This window comes from Meriones unguiculatus, chromosome 5 (assembly GCF_030254825.1).
Source record: "Meriones unguiculatus strain TT.TT164.6M chromosome 5, Bangor_MerUng_6.1, whole genome shotgun sequence".
Classification (NCBI taxonomy): domain Eukaryota; kingdom Metazoa; phylum Chordata; class Mammalia; order Rodentia; family Muridae; genus Meriones; species Meriones unguiculatus.
The window spans coordinates 127,468,132-127,483,641 of record NC_083353.1 but is presented as its reverse complement, the minus strand read 5'-3'; the positions used below and the strand labels follow the sequence as shown (position 1 = coordinate 127,483,641).

Genomic DNA, 15,510 nt, shown 5'->3' with positions numbered 1-15,510 from the left:
TTTAATCATATCTTGGATTTTTATAGGACATGTGTTATATCTTTTACAAACATGAGAAAATGCCTGGCAAACAACTTAAGAGCAGAAAGGTTTATTTGATTGTGGTTTCAAAGGTTTCGGTCCATTTTGTTGGTCATAGCATGGTGGTTGCCATGGTAACCATGAAACTCTTCATCTAGGATAGCAAACAATCTCTTAACTGTTAATGGGCTCAGCCCGGCTTTAGATGTGTGGAGGTCAGAGGCCAGCTTTCAGAAGTCACTACTGTCCTTGCTCTATGTGGGCTTAATAGACGCAGAGCTGTATCATTTTCACTTCAGAATGAAAAGCTAAGCATTAGAATAATGAACTGCCACTGTCACTGGAAGGATAATATGTCGGATGTATGATTTGCATGACTAATTTTATTTGTGTACTTGTTTATGTATTGTAGGTGTATCAAACCTGAAGAGAAGTCACTTGGAGTTGGATTCCATGCATTTTGCACACGAATATTAGGTATGAAAACACTTTCCAACATATCTGACCAACATAATTGCTTAAATAATTTTTCTTGTATAAGAAGACAGAAACTATCTTGTCAACCCAAAACATAACTCTCACCTTAAAGTGAATAACAGGGTTTTTTGTTTGTGTCTTTGATGTTTTTGTTTGTTTGTTTTAGTTTTTGTTTTTATTTTTTTCCTGGAATCAAACATGAGCGACCATGACATGGCACACAGATTCTGGTCATCCACAACATGTTCAAACAAAAAGCCAGTTTTGTGATAGTGTTTATAGTTAGAAAACATGGGGATCCGTGAACAGACTCTTCTCAAATATATCTGTGGGGACTTGAGGTAGGTTGGTTACAGTGAAACAGAGAATTCTTTGCTGCAGGCTCAGATGCTATCTCAGGGAATTCTTAGTGTTTAGGTGGGTAGAGGCCAGTGACCTCCTAGGTTAATACATCACTGAAGATTCATGTAAGAGTCACATGCATACATGGTCAGAGGCCGGGGTGAGGCAATGAAGGATTAATAAGAGAGATAAAGCAATTTGTCTCTGGATCTCCAATATTTCAATTGCCCACACCCAGGAAGTCCCAAAGACCTTGTAGCATCTTTCACATAGGTGTGCTCTGCCCACTTTTTGCTGATCTTCAGTGTACAAGCACTGGTGTTTGGTAATGGCTACTGATAATTAGTCTGAGAATGAAGTAACTATAAAGTTGAAAAATGTTTCGCCTTGTCTTTAAAAGATTTAAGTTGAACTTAATTACACCTTTCATTTTTAGTGGATTCAAGAATAGAAGGAAAAGCCAAATGGTTTTGTTAGTTGGATGCAAAGAAAACCAATGAAAGACATTTCAGAGAATACATTAGGTTCATGATTACAAACTCAATAATTATCTTTATAGCATCTTATAGACAGTTTTTATTTGTTGTGATCTAGAAACTTTTGCATTAACTAATAATTCCTAAAAGTAAGTTTAGAGCATTGATTCATAATTTGTTATATTGCTTTTAAATAGGGAAATTGAAGTATTTCCAAATAAAATAACACACCTCTCCTTTCCTTTCTTCCTGACAATGGGAATTTTTTCATTTGTTTTGGGTTTTTTCTTTGTTTGTTTGTTTCTTGTTTTTTTATTTATTTTTTGTTTTGTTTTTCATTTGTTTGTTTGTCTTTTCATTGCAGCTGGCATACCAGCACCTATTTACATTGGTGCTTTGCTAGACAGAACATGTTTATACTGGGGAACTCTGAAATGTGGTGAGCCAGGCGCTTGCAGGATGTACGATATAAATAGTTTCAGGTAAAGATAACTCTTATGACCTACTTTTGTAGTACATACAATGTCACCTTTCATATATATCATTTTCTTGAGTGGTAAGATAGCACATAGCTTCATTTTCAAAATGCAAGGATGCACATGGATGGTAACATTATTTCTAAAGTGATTAATACATATAGCCCTCTATGGGTTTGCTAAACACTCTTCAAAATACTTCAGAAATGGAGCAGCAGGTGTCTTAATAGAAAAGCGACAAGTAGCAGGGAAGAGCCACATCTTGAGCTGAGCAAGTGTGGCAGAACACTGGCGATAAACAAGACAGCAAGACAATGAGAATTGGAACAATTGTGTTACAGATGAGAACAAAGTCTCTCAGCACCTACCACCCTATACCTCTGGACAAAAAGGAGGATTCCTTCCTTCTACAGGAATAGGGATGACAGAGCCCCAGCACATTCAGGAAGCATGGATTCTGGCATTCTAGGTCCTGCAAAGTTCACAGTCCTACCATATTTGCAGCCTGACTAGATAAAAAACCCCAAATCTGTGTAGTACTATGAAGTTAGCAAAATGTGCCAGGTGCTTTAGCCAGGGGATATCTTGAGAAGTGCCCTGATCTCTAAATTGGACTGACATTCTTATCTCTGGTAACCCATAGATGGCCTACTGGACTTATTGGTTAGCTGCCTTATGAACACAATTTGGCTCATAGAATGATTATTGTGGCACAAACCCACTGAGAGTGTCTCAAGCGAGAGGAGATTGCCACACATAAAAATACCTGGAGCCATACCCTCAGGAACCAGGAGACCAAGGAACCTGCTATTTGAGATGTTGGTGCCTCCAGTTTGGGTGATTTCACGCTGCTGTTTGGGCTAAAACTAGTTTCCTACATGGTTCCCACCACTGTTCATGCTAAGCCTGCCAGTGTTGCTAACACCATAGTGGTTTCACTGCTGTCCCACCCCCAGGCATCATGCCAGGCTGATCTTGAACCAGACTCTGGCTGTTACCTTGCTTGTCCTCTAGGGCAGCATTTCCAAAGAAGCCCACAGAGAAACTTTGTTTGATACAGACTGCATTGTAGTAAAAACTCTTCTCCGTTCCTAAGAGGTCTTCAGCCAAGAATTTTGCCCTTCTCTAGGTATGACCCAATCCTGCTCTGTTTCTGAGTGAGCATTATGCTAAAAGATTCTGGAAGAGAAAACTGTTAGCCATTGCCTTGTCTGAGTGTGTATGACTATGGCTGGTTGAGATCCCATCCCCAGCCTGTAGTATCCATAATAACAGAGTGAAAGGACTCACCCACTCTGTCAACATATCTCTCTGTGTGTTAAAGCTCCAGTTGTTTGACATCCCCAGAATGGTGGACTGTATCCTGGAATTGTGGGCAAATTAATCCCTTGTCCATAAATTGATTTGTCAAGTTTTTTTAATAACAATGGCAGGAAAATAAATTACGATATTTATAAATCTATTATCCATTTAGAAAAAAAGATATTTCTAGACTGTTATATGTGATGTGTCATGTGTCTACACTTATATACTATATTTATAGTTTCCTGTGTAGAAAGTCAAGACAGTTTCCTCTATTCTTTTTCATTAATTTGTTTGTTTTTGTTTTTCAAGACAGGGTATCTCTGTCTATTGCCCTGGCTTTTCTGGATCTCACTTTGTAGACCAGGCTGGCTTTAAACTCAGAGATGTGTCTACCTCTGCCTTCCAAGTACTGATATGAAAGGTGTACAACAATTCCTTGCCCCATTTTCTCTTATGTATCCCAGAATTTCCTGCCTAAGAAATGGTGCCACCAACTCTAGGCTGTGTCTTCTCATCTCAGTTAATGTGATCAAAATAAAGCTTAACAGACATATTCACAAGCCAACATAATCTACACAGGCTTTCACTGAAACTCCTTTCCCAGGAGATCCTAGATTGTGTGAAGTTGACAAGACTGTGTATCACAACGTAGTTTCTATAAATATGTTGAGAATAGGAAAGAATACTTTTGTAGTTGTTTAGAAATGTGCATTTGTCAAAATACTGATTTCCCAAACACATGAAATCCAGAAAACCTTAAGGCATATTTTAACAAATTTACAAAGAACAGACGCTTATGCCAGTGTATAGGTTATTTTAAGACACTGTGAAAGGAAAGCTTATCTAATTATTTTCAGCAAGCTTGTACAGCCCTCATGCTTACCCTGGGCATGTTCCTCAAATAGACAGAATTAGTGGCTAAAGAGATAGCTCAGGGGTTAAGAACACACATTGCCCTTGCCAGGGAGATCAGTTCAGTTCCTGTAATCCACATGGGACAGCTCACAGCTTCCTCTGACTCCAACTCCCAGGACTCATGAACACACATTTACACAGAGACATAACACACATACATAACCAGAAGTAATAAAAATATTATAAGATAAATTGATTACTGTACATGCAAAACTGTCTATGAACATTAGCAAGTTGAATAGATTAACATATAAAATGACTAATAGGACTTATTTTAAACACACAAGGATTTCAATGTCACAAAAATCTATTGGTGCGACAGGATACAAATACTGAGCAGAAACAACTTGAAAAATGTTTTTATAATGTTTTATACATGTATGATCAAAACACATGTATAAAACCTGTGTGAGCAAAACAACCAGAAAAGAGGAGGTCCCTAAATCTGATTTACGTTTTTTTTGTTTTTTTTTGTTTTTTTGGCTCAGTATTTCAGAGAACAGGTCATAATGGCAGGAAGGCATGGTGTCAGAGGAAATGACAGAAAAGGTATAGTGGCAATATGGGAGGTAAAGGCACAGGAGGTATGGAGGATAATATTGAGGAGGCTGGTCATGTTGAATGTTCCTTCTGGATGCACTGAGTGCTTCTCACATTCATGGTGGAAATTCAGTGTCAGCTAACCCTGTCTGAAAATTCTATCACAGACACACCCAGAGATGCATTTCTATAATGATCCTAGATCCATTCATTTCCAAATGAAAATGAGCCATAATCAACATGAATAAAATTTATCTAATATTTTATAGTGAAAATTTTTTGACACTTTAACAAACAAAATTAATAACTCGGCATAGCAGATTATATAAAATACAGGGGCATAATTATTACTAGATGCTTTTCTTGGAAGAATAAAAAATCTGTAAGAATATAAAAAATTATCGTTCCCTAAGCACATTAAGATTTAATACAGATCAGCTCTTTTCAATAGGCGTGTCTACCTTGGGATGTCTGCAGCAATAAAAGCATTAAGCTTTCTCCCTGCATTCTTCATTCTAATACTTGTGAGGAAGCTGCAACTCCCTGAGGAAATCAACTCTTCAGAAACTAAACCTGCAGAGATGAAGCTCACAGAGAAGGAAAGCGAGTGCATGGAAGTGCACAGAAGTCCTGAGGTTGACAATGATGGAGAACTGAAAACCAAGCTGTAGTGAGTTTTCTTCTACCCTTCACAAGCCCATGAAGAGAATATACATTTCACTTACTCTGAATGATGAGAGGTACTATAGGAATATTTTCTTTAGAGACCTCAAAAAGTATTTTTACTAATGATAAAAATAGAACTTTGAGCTAAGACTTAAGAATTTCCCAGAGAAGACTTCTACGGTAACCCCCACACTGGACTGTAAAGTTGCCTTCATTTTCAGATGGCATCTTCTCTTTTAATTTAATCAAGGAAAATTTGTATTTCCTGTAGATATTTAAATAGATTACATTTTTCTATTTCTGAAACACTAACTCCATTGAATTTCTGTTTTGATGTTGGAGGTCTTTAGAGCTAAAACTATGCACTGAAGTTGTATCACATTGAAATAGCCATCCACATATAGGATTTGTTATCTCTTTTATTTTATTCTAGACATGATGCTTCCAATATTTGACTTCTCATTAATGTGTCTCCTTTTGTCTTTGATCCCTTCTTTCATTACTCACATCACACATTTGATCACTTTTTTAGAGCACTGACAAACCTAATCAGGCAATTAAAAAACCACATAGCAAAGACTGCTGCATGATTTTTTTCCTTAGCAATTCAAAGCTTATCACAAAACTCTATCTTAGAAGCAGGCACATGAGAAAGCCAATCCTTTAAAGGCCCTTTTTAGATATATGGTTTTATCTTAGGGTTACAATGTTTGCCTACTAAACGTATGGCTCTGATTTAAGCCTCAGGATATTGTAAAATACTGAAAAAATAAAGTTAAAATAAATCTAAGCTAGGATGTAGTATAAAATGTTCTCAAAGTCTACTTCTTTTTTCAAATTCAGGAGGCCTTTAAGCCCAGTGTTCATTTTATTCATGTGTCCTCAGAGCATACAGCTATTAACTTTCAACATCAACTTATACTAAAACCTTAAAGAAGGGCCAGATAGATGGCTCAGTGGAAAGGGATGTTTGCACCAAGCCTGACAAGGTGGGTTTGATGCAAGTTGTTCTATGTCCTCTACTGCTATACTGTGGTATACATGCCCCAGTTCCTAGTAAGGGGAACATGTACTATCTCTGACATGAACTCAGTGGCTGGCTCTTTGATCAATGCAGCCAGTCCTGATGAGACATGATAGACTAGGGTCAGATTGAAGGGGAGGAAGTTCTCCACTATCACTGGACTGGGGAAGGGGCATGGGAGGAGATGAGGGAGAGAGGAAGTGCAGGATTGGGAGGGATCAAGGGTGGGGCTAAAGCTTTGATTCAAAGTAAATAAATGGTAATAAATAAAAAAAAATATGTTAAAAAAGAGAGAGGTTGGATGGAAGAGGCCTGGGTCCTAATATCTCTTCCAAGGGCCATTGGGAGATGGTCCAAACCCAAATCAATAGTAATGAGAAAGGAGACTACAGAACTGAAAGGCATTTTTCAGTATCTTCCAGGTTGTTATGATTTACTGAATTGGAGGGTTTGTATAGTAAAAGGAAAGATTCACAGGACTAGAGAGATGATCCAGCAATTAAGAGCATGTGCTGCTCTTGTTCAGGATCTGAGTCTGGCTCCCTGCACCCACATCAAGTCTCACAGGCACATGTGACCCCACCTTTGGGTGATCTGATGCCTCTGACTACCCAGGTGCTTGTGCTCACAAGCATATGCTAGTGCCTGGGGCTGACACCTTCTGAAGGAGGTAGTCTTTTACTCTAAGAGCACAGGTCCTTCCTTGGTATATTGCAGTGGAGAAAGCAGTCCAAAATACATAGGAACCGGAGTGCTTGGGGATCTCCTCATGGTGTTCATGAGGTCTGGAGAGAAGGATTATTATACTGAGCTTTATTCTCATCTTTGTGTAGTCAGAGTACAGCAGACAGATATGCAGGAGAGAAGGAGGGAAGGGGCAGGGATACCGGGAGGTGAATCTGTTTTCCATTTAGCATTGTTATGTGTCTAAATTGAACAGAATGCATAATAGCATATCAATGTAACCAACATTGTAAGAAGTTAAAAAGTAAACTTAAAACACAGAATGTGATAAAAAAAATTAAAGGAGAGACAGTAATTGTGTCTTTTTTGGCAATTTTTTTATTTCATATTCTTTTTACACTTTATTCACTTTGTATCCCCCCATAAGTCCCTCCCTCCTCCCCTCCTGATCCCACCCTCCCTCTCCCTTCTTCATGCCCCTCCCCAAGTCCACTGATAGGGGAGGTTCTCTTCTCCTTCCTTCTGATCTTAGTCTATCAAATCACATCAGGAGTGACTGCATTGTCATCTTCTGTGGCCTGGTAAGACTGCTCTCCCCTCAAGGGGAGGTGATCAAAGAGTAGGCCAATCAGATTGTGTCAAAGACAGTCCCTCTTCCCATTATTATGTAACCCACTTAGACACTAAACTGCCATGGATTACATCTGGACAGGGGTTCTAGGTTATCTCCATGCCTAGTACTTGGTTGGAGTATGGATCTCTGGGAAAACCCCTGTGTTCAAATTTTCTGGTTCTGTTGCTTTCCTTGTGGGGCTCCTGTCCTCTCCATAACCTACTATTTCCCTTAGTCAGGGTCCTCTCTCTTGGTTATTTTCTTTAGATGTACAGATTTTAATAGGTTTATCCTATAAGTCTATATGAGTGAGTATATACCATGTGTGTCTTTTTGCTTCTGGGACAGCTCACTCAGGATGATCCTTTCCAGGTCCCACCATTTACCTACATATTTCATGATTTCCTTATTTTTCGTTGCAGAATACTCCATTGTGTAGATGTACCACAATTTCTGCATCCATTCTTCAGTTGAGGGGCAACTGGGCTGTTTCCAGTTTCTGGCTATTACAAATAAGGCTGATACAAATATGGTTGAGCAAATGTCATTATTGTGTACTTGAGCCTCTTTTGGATATATGCCTAGGAGTGGTATGGCTGGATCTTGAGGAAATGCTATTCCTAGTTGTCTGAGAAAGCTCCAGATTGATTTCCAGAGTGGTTGTACAAGTTTACATTCCCACCAGCAGTGGAGGAGGTTTCCCATTTCTCCACAACCTCTCCAACATGTATTGTCACTTGAGTTTCTCATCTTGGCCATTCTGATGGGTGTAAGGTGAAATCTCAGGGTTGTTTTGATTTGCATTTCCCTGATGGCTAGTGAGGTTGAACATTTCTATAAGTGTTTTTCTCCATTCTATATTCCTCTACAGAGAATTCTCTGTTTAGCTATGTTCCCCATTTTTTAATTGGATTACTTGGTTTGCTGCTTTTCATCTTCTTTAGTTCTTTATATATGCTGGATATTAGCCCTCTGTCAGATAAAGGGTTAGTGAAGATTCTTTCCCAATCTGTAGGCAGTTGTTCTGTTTTGATGACAGTGTCCTTTGCTGTACAGAAGCTTTTCAGTTTCATGAGGTCCCATTTATTGATTGTTGCTCTTAGAGCCTGTGCTGTTGGTGTTTTGTTCAGGAAGTTGTCTCCTGTGCCAATGAATTCTAGGGTATTCCCCCCTTTTTTTCTAGCCGATTTAATGTGTCTGGTTTTATATTGAGGTCTTTGATCCACTTGGACTTTAGTTTTGTGCAGGGTGATAAGTAAGGATCTTTTTGCATTTTTCTACGTGTAGACAGCACCATTTGTTGAAGATGCTATCTTTTTTCCATTGTATGGTTTTGGTATCTCTGTCAAATTCAGGTGTCCATAAGTGTGTGGGTTTACTTCTGGGTCTTCTGTTCGGTTCCATTGATCCACCATTCTGTTTCTGTGCCAGTACCATGCAGTTTTTATAACTGTTGCTCTGTAGTACAGCTTGAGATAAGGGATGGAGATACCTCTAGAAGATCTTTTATTGTAGAGGATTGTTTTAGCAATTCTGGGTTTCTTGTTATTCCATACGAAGTTGAGAATTTTTCTTTCCAGGTGTGTTGGCAATTTGATGGGAATTGCATTAAATCTGTAGATTGCTTTTGGTAAGATGCCCATTTTTACTATGTTAATCCTGCCAAGCCATGAGCATGGGAGATCTTTCCAACTTCTCATATCTTCTTCTATTTCTTTCTTCAGAGACTTGAAATTTTTTTCATAGAAGTCTTTGACTTGCTTGTTAGGGTTACACCAAGGTACTTTATGTCATTTGTGGCTATTGTGAAGGGTGTTGTTTCCCTAATTTCTTTCTCAGCCCTTTTGTCTTTGTATATAGGAGGGCTACTGATTTTTTTGAGTTAATTTTTTATCCGGCCACTTTGCTGAAGGTATTTATCAGCTGTAGGAGTTCCCTGGTAGAGTTTTTGGGTCACTCACGTATACTATCATATCATCTGCAAATAGTGATAATTTGACTTCTTCCTTTTCAATCTGTATCCACTTGATCTACTTCAACTATCTTATTGTTCTAGCAAGGGCTTCCAGCACTATGTTGAAGAGATATGGAGAGAGTGGGCAGCCTTGTCTTGTCCCTGATTTCAGTGGGATTGCTTTCAGTTTCTCTCTGTTCAGTTTGATGTTGCCATTGGCTTGCTGTATACTGCAATTACTATTTTTAGATATGTGCCTTCTATCTCTTATCTCTCCAATACTTTAAACATGAATGGATGTTGGATTTTGTAAAATGCTTTTTCAGCATCTAGGGGGATCATCATGTGTTTTTTTTTTCTTTCAGTTTGTTAATATGGTGGATCACATTGATGGATTTCCATATATTGAACCACACCTGCATACCAGGAATGAAGCCTACTTGGTCATAGTTGGTAATATCTTTGATGTGTTCTTGTATTCGGTTTGCAAGTATTTTGTTGAGTATTTTTGCATCAATGTTCATAAGGGAGATTGGCCTGAAATTCTCTTTCTCTGTTGAGTCTTTGTGAGGTTTAGGTACCAAGGTGACTATGGCTTCATAGAATGAGTTTGGTAATGTTCCTTCTGTTTCTATTTTGTGGAATAGTTTGAAGAGAATTGGAGTTAGCTCTTCTTTGAAGGTCTGGTAGAATTCTGCACTGAAACCATCTGGTCCTGGGCTTTTTTTGGATGGGAGACTTTTGATGACCGCTTCTATTTCCTTGGGAGATATAGGACTCTTTAATTGACTTACCTGGTCCTGATTCAGCTTTGTAAATCAAATCGATCAAGAAAATTATCCATTTCATTTAGGTTTTCAAATTTTGTGGCATATAGACTTTTGAAGTAAGTCCTAATGATTGTTTGGATTTCCTCAGTGTCTGTAGTTATGTCCCTCTTTTCATTTCTGATTGTGTTGATTTGGGTGCTGTCTCTCTGCCTTTTAGTTAGATTGGCTAACTGTTTGTTGATCTTGTTGATTTTCTCAAAGAACCAGCTCTTGGTTTCATTGATTCTTTGAATTGTTTTATTTGTTTCTAATTGATTGATTTTAGCCCTGAGTTTGATTATTTCAAGCTGTTTACTCCTTTTTGGTGTGTCTGCTTCTTCTTTTTCCTCTATTCCTATTACGGTTGAGTTTTGTCTTTTCATATTGTCTTGGATTTCTTGGACAGTCTGTGTCAGGAATTTTTTGGATTTAACATTTTCTTTGACAGATACATCAATTTCTTCCATTGTATCTTCTACACCTGAGATTCTTTCTTCCATCTCTTGTAGTCTGTTGGTTATGCTTACCTCTGTAGTTCCTGTTTTCTTCCCTAAATTCTTCCTCTCCATTATTTCCTCCATTTATGTTTTCTTTAATTTTTCCAGTTCTATCTTCAGATCTTGAGTTGTTTTGTTTACTTCCTTCACCTGTCTGATTGTATTTTCCTGTTTTTCTTTTAATTCCTTCAGCTCTGTTTCTTTTATTTCTTTCAGTGATTTAATTATTTCTTCTCTGAAGGCCGCAAACTGTTTGGCTGCATCTTCCCGTATTTCTTCACAGATGGCCATAATCTGCTTGTCTTTAACTTCCTCCATTTCTTCATGGATAGCCATGATCTGTTTGGTTTTATCTTCCTCTAGTTCTTTATGTATTTTATTTGTTTCTTCTATTATCCTCTTCATCAGTATAGATGTAAGGTCATCTTCTTGATTTTCTATTATGCTGGGTCGTCCAGGGCTGCTTGCCCTTGGATGGCTGGGTTCTGGAGATGCCTTATTGCTCTGTGTTTTGTTGTTTGCGTTTTTATGCTGACCTCTACCCATTGAGCTGTTTTAGGTGCTGGCTGTTAGTTTCTCTGCTTCCTGGCGTCCTGAGATACAGAGAATCCCCTTGGCCTGAAGATGATTTTTCCTGAAGGAGGCTTCCTCTGCTTTTTGGGTATTGTCACTGTATGGCCAGTGTTTCTCAAGAATTGCCACTGTTCACCTCAGGTATATAGACCTGAGTAGTAGCTGTGGTCTTTGTTAGTCAGGGTGGGCTCTCCTCTCACCCGTAGAAGTTCTCAAGACAGCTGCCCTGCTGCTGGGTTTCTCATTCTGAATTTAGTGAGCTCTTGTTACAGTTTTCCAGGTATAGCCCTCTTGAAGAACCTGCTCATTCCCTAGCTGTGAGGTTTTCTCCCAACAGGGAAACTCAGTCTGGTATCCTGGGGCACACAGTTCTGTCCCGGAAGGTGAGAGGAGTGCCCAGCAAGTTTCTAGGCCAGAGGCTGAGTGCTCCACTCTGGGCCTGGAGAATGTGTGCCTAGGTTGAGTTGGCACCTGGGGGCGCCGCTCTTATCTGGAGGCTGTGCACTCCTCTCTAGGCTGGCAACTGAGGGCTCCTCTCTGGTCTGTAGACTGGGTGCCTCACTCTGGACTGGAAGCTGTGTGCCCCTGTCTAGGATGGTGGCTGTGGGTGCCACTCTGGTCCAGAAAATATGCACCCCGGACTGGGATGGTGGCTGCAGGCACCACTTTGGTCCAGAGGCTATGCACTCCTCTCTAGGCTGGCAACTGATTGCTCCTCTCTGGTGTGGAGGCTGGGCTCCTCACTCTGGGCAGTAAGCTGCGTGTCCCTGTCTGGGATGGCAGCTGCGGGCGCTGCTGGTCCAGATGCCGTGCACCTGGGTCTGGGATGGCAGCTGAGGGCACTGCTCTACGCTCTGATCTGGGCTGGCAGTATGTGTCCCCTTCTGGGCCAGAGGGTGTGCACGCCTCTCTGGGCTGGCAACTAAGGGCTCTGCTCTGGGTCGGAGGTTTGGCGCCTCACTCTGGGCCAGAGGCTGTGTGTCCGGGTCCTGGATGGCAGCTGGGGATTCCACAGGAGGCTGTGTGCGCCTTTCTCAGGTGGTGCCCGCCATCCCCACGACCTTTTCCAGGTATTGACTGGTGACCTGAGGTCGGTCCCAAATTATTTCCACACTGTAGGCTTTCCTCTCACCTGGCAATCATGAACACTGGTGTTTTAGGTCCCTGGGTTCAGTATCCTGGTCACTGTGCCAACACTGCTGTCCTGTTCCTCAGACAGTGTCCTCCCAGCACCGCCATCTTCGTAGCTCCAGTCACACCTCAGTAATTGTGTCTTTTATGCCATGGCATGGAATTGAGCTTTGTAAGTCATCAATACATTGGTGTCTTTTATCTAATAGCTTGGAGAGTCAGTTATTTATTCTCTAGTATTTCCCAATTTTCACAGTAAAAAAAAATGGTCATAAGATCTTTTGTCATGGCTGTTATCAAACTACTAAATTTATTGAAAACTAAACTGTCTTCTATTATAAACCAAGCAGCACAGTTGGCTCCAGGAGAGAATTGTCCCTTGTGTTGGGGTGAATGGAGAAAAGAAAACAATCAAAATGTAAAAGTGAAAGAATTGAGAAGAGAATATACTTGAGCCACATCTGAGAACTTGTCCTTTCATTGAAAAGTAAAGTTAAAAAGCTTTTCATGGTTCTGTTGCTCTCCTTGTGGAGTTCTTGTCTTCGCCAGAATTTACTGTTTCCCACGTCTTTTATAAGATTCCCTGTACTCTGCACAAAATTTGCCCATAAGTCTCAGCATCTGCATTATAGTCTGCAGGGCAGTGACTTTCAGAGGTCCTCTGTGTCAGGTTCATGACTTGTTCCTCTTTTCTCCTTCTTCTGACGTCCATCCTCTTTGCCTTTCTGGATAGGGATTGAGCATTTTAGCAAGAGTCCTCCCTCTTGATTAGTTTCTTTAGGTGTATGTATTTTAGTAGGTTTATCCTATATTGTATATCTATATGAGTGAGTATATACCGTGTATGTCTTTCTGCTTCTGGGATAGGTCACTCAGAATGATCTTTTCCAGATCCCACCTTTTACCTGCAAATTTCATGATTTCCTTTTTTTTATTGCTGAGTAATATTCCATTGTGTAGATGTACCACAATTCCTGTATCCATTTCTCCACTGAGGGGCATCTGGCTATTACAAATAAAGCTGCTACAAACATGGTTGAGCTAATGTCCTTATTGTGTACTTGAGCCTCTTTTGGGTATATGCCTAGGAGCAGTATAGCTGGATCTTTGGGAAGAAGTATTCCTAGTTGTCTGAGGAAGTACCAGATTGATTTGTAGAGTGGTTGTACAAGTTTATATTCCCACCAGCAGTGGAAGAGGGTTCCCCTTTCTCCACAACCTCTCCAGCATGTGTTGTCACTTGAATTTTTGATCTGAGCTATAATGATGGGTGTAAGGTGAAATCTTAGGGTCATTTTGATTTGCATTTCCCTGATGACTATGAATGTTGAGCATTTCTTTAAGTGTTTCTCTGCCATTTGAAATTCCACTATTGAGAATTCTCTGTTTAGCTTTGTACTCCATTTTTTAATTGGATTAATTGATTTGTTGCTGTTTAACTTCTTTAGTTCTTTATATATACTGGATATTAGTCCTCTGTCAGATATAGAGTTGGTGAAGATCCTTTCCCAATCTGTAGGCAGTCATTTTGTTCTGACAACAGTGTCCTTTGCGTTACAGAAGGACACTGTGTTTCATGTTCATGAGGTCCCATTTATTGATTGTTGCTCTTAGAGCCTGTGCTATTGGTGTTCTGTTCAGGAAGTTGTCTCCTGTGCCAATGAATTCAAAACAATCTGAGCACAGGGGTCTTTCCTGAGACTGATACTTCAACCAAGGACCATGCACGGAGATAACCTGAGACCCTTGCACAGATATAGCCCATGACAGTTCAGTATCCAAGTGGGTTCCATAGTAATAGGAACAGGGACTGTCTCTGACATGAACTGATTGGCCTGCTTTTTAATTCCCTCCCCATGAGGGGGGAGCAGCCTTACCAGGCCACAGAAGACAATGTAGCCACTCCTGATGAGACCTAATTGACTAGGATCAGAAGGAAGGAAAAGAAGACCTCTCCTATCAGTGGACTTGGGGAGAGGCATGCATGCAGAAGGGGGAGGAAGTGAGGGATTGGGACTGGAGGAGGGAGAGAACCATAGGGGGAATACAAAGTGAATAAAGTGTAATTAATAAAGAATTAAAAACAATAGGTTTTCAAGGGCTTATTTTTTTTGTCACACTTGTATTGTTGTTTCAGCAAAATATCATGACAAAAGCAGCTCTGGAAATGAAGGTTGTTTGTGGTCTCAGTTGCAGTGTACAAGGCATCTCTATGGGGAAGCCATGAAAATGGTTGAGGTAGCTGTTCACACAACAGCTCAGTCAAGAAGCAGCAAGAGATGAGTACTCAGCTTGCTTTGTCCTTTTTATTTGGTTAAAAACCCCAACCCTCTGAATGGTTCTGCTCACATTGGGGTGGGATTACCCAAGTCAGTTAACCTCACATCACCAGTCCTTCTGAGACACGCCCTCGGGCTTGCCCTCTGGGTGATTCCAGGTCTTGTTAAATTGACAATCAACCTAAACTATCAGAAAGCGTTTCAATGATTTACTTTTGGTTGGTTATATTTTTGAGACAGGTGTTGTTCTCTTAGTCCAGGCAATCCTTGAACTATTATCCCCAGAACCACTGTAAATAACATTAATTAGGTTTTTGGTATCTTACCAATTCCCTCTGATTCCCTCCATTGTAAATTAAACTTTCAGGCTGGAATTCAAAAATGGCTTTCGTAGAAGTCAAAAGAAAACACAAATTACTGACCTTTGATCAAAGGTTCTCTCTTGGCTACTTATCTGTTACGGTAATGAGACACCATGACCAGGGCAATTAAAAGGAAGAACACTTAATTGAGGTCTTGATTGCTGCTTTAGAGGGTTAGTCCATAGCCATGATGGTAAAGACCCACAGGCAGGCAGGAATGGAGCTGGAACAGTAGCTGACAGCTCATCTCTTGAGGCAACAATTGTAAGGCCAAGACAGATCACCTGGAAATGTCATGGTCTCTTTGAAACCACAAAACTCATTCCCAATAACAGACCTCCTCCAAAAGCAGTACATTTCCTTATC

At 40.1% G+C, this 15,510-nt stretch overlaps 1 pseudogene; it reads left to right on the top strand.

Moving 5' to 3' along the window:
- Positions 1 to 6,432, top strand: part of LOC110542920 (solute carrier organic anion transporter family member 1A5-like) — a 43,719-nt pseudogene extending 37,287 nt beyond the window's left edge.
- Positions 6,433 to 15,510: the final 9,078 nt, after the last annotated feature.